Below are 7,832 nucleotides of genomic sequence, written 5' to 3' on the forward strand. Positions count from 1 at the left end.
TTTTCAGTTTCTGAGACATGGTTTCACTCGGTAGCCCAGGCTAGCCTTGAACTCACTATGTAATCTAGACTGACCACAAACTTGAAATCTTTCTGCCTCAGTTCTTGCCTTTAGAATTGCCCACGCCCTGGGCCCTCCTGCACCCTATCCTGACCTCCCCATGACAGGGCCTCATTTTTTTTTAATATTTATTTATTATGCATACAATATTCTGTCTGTGTGTATGCCTGCAGGCCAGAAGAGGTCACCAGACCCTATTACAGATGGTTGTGAGCCACCATGTAGTTGCTGGGAATTGAACTCAGGACCTTTGGTAGAGCAGTCTGTGCTCTTAACCTCTGAGCCATCTCTCCAGCCCCCAGGGTCTCAGGTTTTGTCCTCCAGTCCCCCTTACCTCATTACCTTCTCCTGAGGCTGTCATTCTGTCCTGTAGCTTCAGGTGCCATCTGTATGTTGATGCCATACTGAACTTAGATCTCTACCCCTAGACGAATCTCTCTTTTAATTGTAAATCACATTTATTTATATTTATTTATTGTGTGTCTCCACGTGTGCACATCACATCAGGGGACACCTTTCAGGAGTCAGGAGTCAGTTTTCTTCTACTACGTGGGCTCCGGAGATTGAACTCAGGGAGTCAGCCTAGGTCGGAGACACTGGCTCCTATCCACTAAACCATCTCACCGGCCCCACCCAACCTGTTCCCCTGCCTGCTCATCTGCTTACCATGAATTTCCAGTTTGGGCTTTCAAAGGTCTTCCCACAGATTTCCTTATCCTTGTGCAGAGCCTAACTGGAAATGCATTTTCCTACTCTGCATCCTCTCTTTCTCCTTTTCTTTTTTCTTCTTCTTTTTTGTTGTGGTGGGGTGTTCAAGACAGGGTTTCTCTGTGTAGCCTTGGCTGTCCTAGAACTTGCTCTGTAGACCAGGCTGGTTTCGAACTCACAGAGATCCACCTGCCTCTTCCTCCTGAGTGCCTGAGTGCTGGGATTAAAGGTATGTGCCAAAACTTCCCAGCCCCTTTCTTTCTTTTTGGTGACAGACTTTTACACCACAGCTCAGGGTGGGCTGGAAAAACTCATGTAGAAAAGGTTAGTCTCAAACTCATGGCAATCCTTCTGCCTCATCTTTCTAAGTGCCTGGATTATAGACATTAACTACTATGACTGCCCTCTTTGTCTTCTTTGTTTGTTTGTTTTGTATATTTATTCATAGGATGGGCAATGGTGGCTCAAACCTTTAATCCCAGGATTTGGGAGGCAGAGGCAGGTGGATCTCTGTGAGTTTGAGGCTAGCCTGGTCTACAAGAGCTAGTTCCAAATAGTCAAGACTACACAGAGAAACCCTACCTCAAAAAAATAAGAAATAAAGCAACAATAAAAACATTTATTTATTATTGCGTTGGGGGTGAATGCCGTGACACTCACTCAGAGGCCAACTTTGTGGAATCGGTTCTCCTTTTCCACTTTTCCTTGTGTTTGGGGGGCAGGGAGGCGTGTCAAACTCAGCTTGTCAGGGTTTTGTGCTGTGTCACTGGAGCCCACTCGCCGGCCCACATTGTCTTCTTTCTTCTGTTAGGTTTCATCTTTCTAGGTTAGACTGATCCATAGCGAACAGGATTCTGGAAGACAGATACTCCTTGTTCTGCAGCCCAGTGACTCAAGGAATTTTACCTGACCTGAGCTCGCGGGGTAAACTAGGCTCCCTTCGAATTCGCAATCTTGCTACCTCCATCTCCTCAGTGTGTGACAGGGCGATGGTTCTCAACCTGTGGATCGAGACCCCTGCGGGAGGGCAGGGGTCGAACGACCCTTTGCACAGAGATCGCTTAAGACCATCAGAAAGCACAGCTATTTACATTACAATCCATAGCAGTAGCAAGATGACAGTCATGAAGTTGCGTGAGAATAATTGTATGGTTGGGGTCAGCACAACATGAGGAGCACTTAAGGGTCACAGCGTTAGGGAGGCTGCGAACCACTGCTCTATCCTGTTGTGGAATAATATTTTAAGATGTGTTACTTTGTGATGTGGATTTTTTTTTTGAGACAGGGTTTTTTTTGTAGCTTTCGAGTCTGTCCTGGAACTAGCTCTAGTAGACCAGGCTGGCCTCAAACTCACAGAGATCTGCCTGCCTCTGCCTCCTGAGTACTGGGATTAAAGGCATGCGCCACCACCATCCGGCTTGTGATGTGGATAGTTAAAAATGTTGCATTCTTTTTTTTAAAAAAATATTATTTTTATTTTATGTTTATTGGCATTTTACTTGTGTGTATGTCTGTGTGAGGGTGTTGGGGTTCCTCTAGAACTGGAATTACAGACAGGTGTGAGCCACCATGTGGGTGCTGGGAGTTGATCCCAGTCCTCTAGAAGAGCAGTCAGTCCTCTGAACCATTTCTCCAGCCCCATGTCGCATTCTTTTATGTTGCATTTCTTTAACTCTGTGAAACTATGTTACTTTGCCTGTCTTGCCAGACAGGGAGAATAAATAGGAAGAGAAATCAGGGAACAAAAGATCAAGGAGCAAGAAAAGAAGGGGCCAACCACACAGCAACAGAGCCAGGCACAGAGTAAGAAGTAAAGAAAGATATATAGAAATGGAAAAAGGTAAAAGCTCAGAGGTAAAGGGTACACAGCATAATGTGAGTTAAGCTGTCAGGAAACAAGCCAGACTAAGATCGGGCATTCGCAAGCAAGGGTAAGTCTCCTCCGTGTGTATTTATCTGGGAGCTGGGTGATGAGCCCCCAAAGAGCCAAAAAGAGTTAAAAACAGCCAGTTACATTAACCCCTGTCTGGTTATCTCTGGTGTAACCGGTGCTGGGATTACAGTGTCTGCCACCTCATCCTAGCCCCTCCCACGCAGCTGGGCTGCTTTCTGCACACTGCCCCAGGTATTCCACAGACTTACATCTTTGACACTGACTTCTCACCCCTGCCAGGGAGAGGGTCGTGCAAGGCACCAGTCCATGCGGAGTCTGCCACGGAGGTGGTTCCTTCCTCCCTCCTTCACACGGGTTCCAGGATTGAATTTAGGCCATAAGGCTTACATAGCAAGCAGTTTTACCTGTGGAACATCTCATCAGCGCCGTAACATAAATCCTAGACCTTGATATCTCCACCAAACTGCTTCTCCCTCTGTTCTCCCTGCCAAGAACACCATAATCCATCTGCTGGTTTTCGGGCAAAACCAAAGGTCATGCCCCCACTCCCATCCCTACTAAGCTGGTCCAAGTCCTCTCTTTGCAAATTGAACCCTAACACTCATCCCCTTCCACCCCTTGCCATTAGGTCTGGCGCTGTCCTCTCTCCCATGGATTACTGCAGTAATCTCCTAGCTCAGGCCTTGCAGCCCTCCCTTGCCCCCTTCCAACCCAGGCTCTTCATTCTACCCAGCAAAAGCTTCATCCTTCAGAAACAAATCAGATCATGTTGATCCCCAACCTAATGGCTCTGCCTGCAGAGTTGCATCTGAAGTGCAGGCTCGGGCTCAGAGCTCAGTCCCTTCGGGTTTCCTACAGACTCACCAGATAAATGAACACACGGACCTTTCTGCCCCAGGGTCTTCGCACTTTCTGTTGTTTTTGTCTGAGAAGTTTCTCTCCCCAGTTTGCCCATCATCATTTCGGGTCTCAGATTGAATGCCATCTTTGTGGGGGACGCCCTCACTGGCTCCCTTTTTCATCCAATCCCTAGTTTCTTCCCTGATTTCCCAGGGATGCACCAGAGATCAAGATGACCTGGGGTGGCTTGGTGGGACACCCAGCACTCCCCTCTGTCCTTCTGTTGCTTTCCCTAAGGAAGGCCACACACAACGGTGCCTCTAAGAGCCATTCCTGGCACAGAGGAAACATTCGGGAAATACTGTCAGATATTTCATTATCCTTTAAAGCACCTTTCCTAGGATTTGATTATTATTTTATTTATTTATTTTGCTTCTGAGATATGAGATTTGTCAATCAGGGATCTCCTAGCATCACTCAGTGGCTGTGTACACAGGAGGTGTTTAATCGGGTTGTTTAATGAATACATGAGAGGAGGGTTTTTTGTTGTTGTTGTTGTTGTTTTTTTTTTTTCCCCCTTTTGTCCTGTTTATCTTTCAACACCAGACTGTTTTAGTGACTGGAACCCTGCCTGGGGATGTAGCTCTGAGGTAGAGTGCCTGTCTAGCGTGCAGACGTCTGGGTTGGGTGTCCAGCACGTCACAACAAAAAGGCAATAAAAGACAATGCCCTACTGGGGAGGGGCAGAGAAAGAAAAAAAGAAAAACTCCTGCTACCCTCTCAGAGGATTTGAGAGGTGCCCGGAGAGGGAAGGAACGTCATTTCTACTTGCCAGAAATGTGACAAGACATCGAAAGCATGTGGCAGGCACCTGCTGCCTCTATTGTGAACAGTCACAGCCTTTTATTCCAGGAAAAATAAGTAGGGCAGAATTTTCATCATAGGAAAGATGAAAAACAAAGAAAGTCTGAGCTCTCTGGATGCAGCAGCAGGCAGATTGCAGGCTGTGGGCTGGATGACATTGGCAGTGCACTTGTGGCTTGCTGGGGAAGACACTCAGTCTCCTGTCCACATACCCCTCCTCCCTTGACGTTTAGGAACCAAAGGTTTCATATTACCAATGCAGGAACAGAGGCTCAGAGAGAAGGGCCCTGCTTAAGCCACTGTGAATAAAAGCCAAGGTAGGATTCCTTTAAGCCTTAATGGATTCCAAAGCTCTTTATGAGATGGAGAGGAAGAGCAGGTGAGAGAAAGGAGGGAAGAGGGCGAGAAGGAGAGAGGTGACGTGTCCGCTGGCAGGTGGGGGCGCTGGCAGGTGTATAGGGCAACCAGAGACCCTGGGGACTTCAGCAGGAAAGGGGAGCTGGAGCCTGGGGCCTGGCTGCCTTATTTTCAGAACTGCTATCTTTGTCTGCATCTGCTAAATTATTAAACTGCCACCACATCCTCGCGGGTGTCAGGCCAGCTTGCCAGGAAGATGCAGTGGGGTGGGCTGGGGCCCGGGGTGGGGGGGGTGTTGGAGCTTTGTGCTGGAGCCGTGAATCTTGTGGGCTGGAATAGAAGTGGACTTCTCAGGCCTTGACCTCTTGTCCTAGCCCATGCTCAGCTGATTGAGGGACCTGGCTGGGCCACACTCACATGTGCCTCTCCCCCTCCTCCCACCCCTCAGAGCCCCCTCCCTATAGGTTGTTCTGGGAGGGGCTGGTCCATACTGGGTGGGACTCTGATGGCTACTTTGCTTACAGTGTCTTGAACTCAGACCGACCACAGGCTTGGGGTCAGGTAGACAGGAACAGCCCCAAGGTCTGACACAAACCCTCAAGTCCTGGCTGTGCTGTTGGCACTTCAGCTCTCAGACAGGACCTGGAAGTTCAGAGAAGGTGCCAGGGAGGGACTGAACCCCATCCGAACACAAGCCCCTACTCCAGGCTCCCCTTTCTCCCTTGTCATTACTTTTGGTTGTGAGATAATATTTGTTTTGAGACAGAAAACCAACTCTAAGTTGCCAAGGATGATCTTGAACTTCCAATCAATCTTCCTGCCTCCGCCCCCGAAGAGCTGGGATTACAGGTGTGTGCCATCCGGTGCTAGGGGTTGATCTCAGCACCTTATGTATAATAAGCAAGCGTTGCAGCTTCTGATTTATCACGGATATTTTTTGTTTTTTAATTTTATGATTTTCTCTATTTTTCTACAAGAAAATTATAATCTTGGGGGCTGGAGAGATGGCTCAGTGGTTAAGAGCTTTGCCTGCTCTTCCAAAGGTCCTGAGTTCAATTCCCAGCAACCACATGGTGGCTCACAACCATCTGTAATGAGTCTTGGTACCCTCTTCTGGCCTGCACTGCATACATAATAAACAAACAAACAAACAAATAAATAAATATTTTAAAAAAAGAAAATTATAATCTTTATAAAGATCTGAGAAAATGTAATGGTCATGAAAACCACAAAATGTGTTTCCTAGCTGGGCCCAGTGACAAACGTCATACTTTTAGGAAAGTGGAAGGGGAGAGGGTCAGAAGTTCAAGGCCAGCTTCAGTTCTCTAGCGTATTGAGAGCAGCCTGGGTTATGTCAGACCCTGCCTCAAAAAGACAAATGTAGGTGAGGTGGCACAGGGCGAAAGCACTTGTTATGAAACCTGAGGGCCAGAGTTAAAGCTGAGCCCCACGTGGTGGAAAGAGAGGCCCAGCTCCCACAAGCTGTCCTCTGACCTCCATGAGGGCGGCAGTTCCTGCACACACCAGGTATACTCATGTGCAAGTGCATGTGTGCGCATGCATGCACACACATGCACACGTACATGCACACACACTCAGTAGGTTGAATAAAGGAACTTTTACCTCTTAGAGCTTTAATAAGAATTAAAAGTCACTTTGTCAGGTTAGGCATGGTGCACGCCTTTAATCCCAGCACTTGGGAGGCAGAGGCAGACAGATCTCTGTGAGTTCGAGGCCAGCCTGCTGGTCTACATAGTAAATTCCAGGACACCAGAGTTGCGTGGTGAGACATTTTTTTCATTGCATAGTGAGACATTTTTTTCATCTCAAGTAAAAAAAAAAGTGTCATCCTGGTTTGAACTCCCTCCTGAATGCTGGGACCATAGGCTGTGTCACCACACCTGGTTAATATGTTTGGTGCTGGGATCTGTCCCAGGACCTCAGATGTACTAGCTAGGGAAGCACTCTCCAAACTGGGCCCATCCTCAGCTTCCAGCTTCCTCATTCAGAGCGCTCAGCTTGCTGGGCTAGCCGTGTTCTCGTAAGTGGTTGGCTGTGGTCCCTGTCCACTCCTGGGAGTGTGCAGTTAAACAAGAAGGCTAGAAAATGGGCAGATGCCACCCGTCTCTCTCTCTGCTGGTCGACACATGGTCCCTGCCCCTCATCTCTGTCTTCTTCACATTGACTCACCCTGCAGTTCTCAGCTGAAATACCACCTTCTGCACCTTGTCTTCCCAGCTGGCCTCATTGGGCAATGTGTTCCTGCAGCCTCTGTGTTTCTCCCAAGCAGGTATAAACAGTACTGAACTGCCATCCAATCACCACGGCAGGGCTTATCCCGTTATGGCTGTGTCTCCCATCCCATCAGTCAGCCCAGCGGAGAAAGGGATCATCAAATTGAGGAGCGAGGGAGAGAGAAGAAAATGAACGAATGAGTGAGTGCAGAGGGGAGGTCTCGGTTCTGATGGTGCCTGCTTCCATCGTTCCCCATTCCAGCAGATGTTATTAGGATGGTGGTGCATCTCTGTGGTAGAACTCTTGCCTAGTGTGCACAATGCCCCAAGTTTCGTGTCTAACAACACACAGGCACACAAACACACACACACATACATACGAGTGCTTCTTTTTTTTTTTTTAAACTGGGGACTTTATTGTTAGTGTTTTTAGCCCTTTGGAAGTAACAGCCTTATTCTGTTACATCAGATAACATTACTGTTTCATTTTTTAAAATATTTATTTATTTATTATGTACACAATAGTCTGTCTACGTATATCCCTGCAGGTCAGAAGAGGGCACCAGACTTCATTACAGGTGGTTGTGAGCCACCATGTGGTTGCTGGGAATTGAACTCAGGACCTTTGGAAGTGTGGAACCCTCACCCCTTATTCTCAAAGGGGCGAGAAGAAATTTCCTAGTAGAATGTTTTCCCAGGAAGATAGTGGCCTTCCTCTCTCCCACCTGGGTGAGTCCAAGCACAAGGTCACTTAGCTCAGCCCAGCCAGCCACCTGGTACAGGCTAATAAAGATGGCCTAACTCAGGAACAGTGGCCTTGCTCTAAGAACAAGGGAAAAGCTGACTTAGCAAAATAGAAGGGAGCAAAAGTCCTT

This window comes from Myodes glareolus, chromosome 3 (assembly GCF_982192425.1).
Source record: "Myodes glareolus chromosome 3, mMyoGla1.1, whole genome shotgun sequence".
NCBI classification, from domain to species: Eukaryota; Metazoa; Chordata; class Mammalia; order Rodentia; family Cricetidae; genus Myodes; species Myodes glareolus.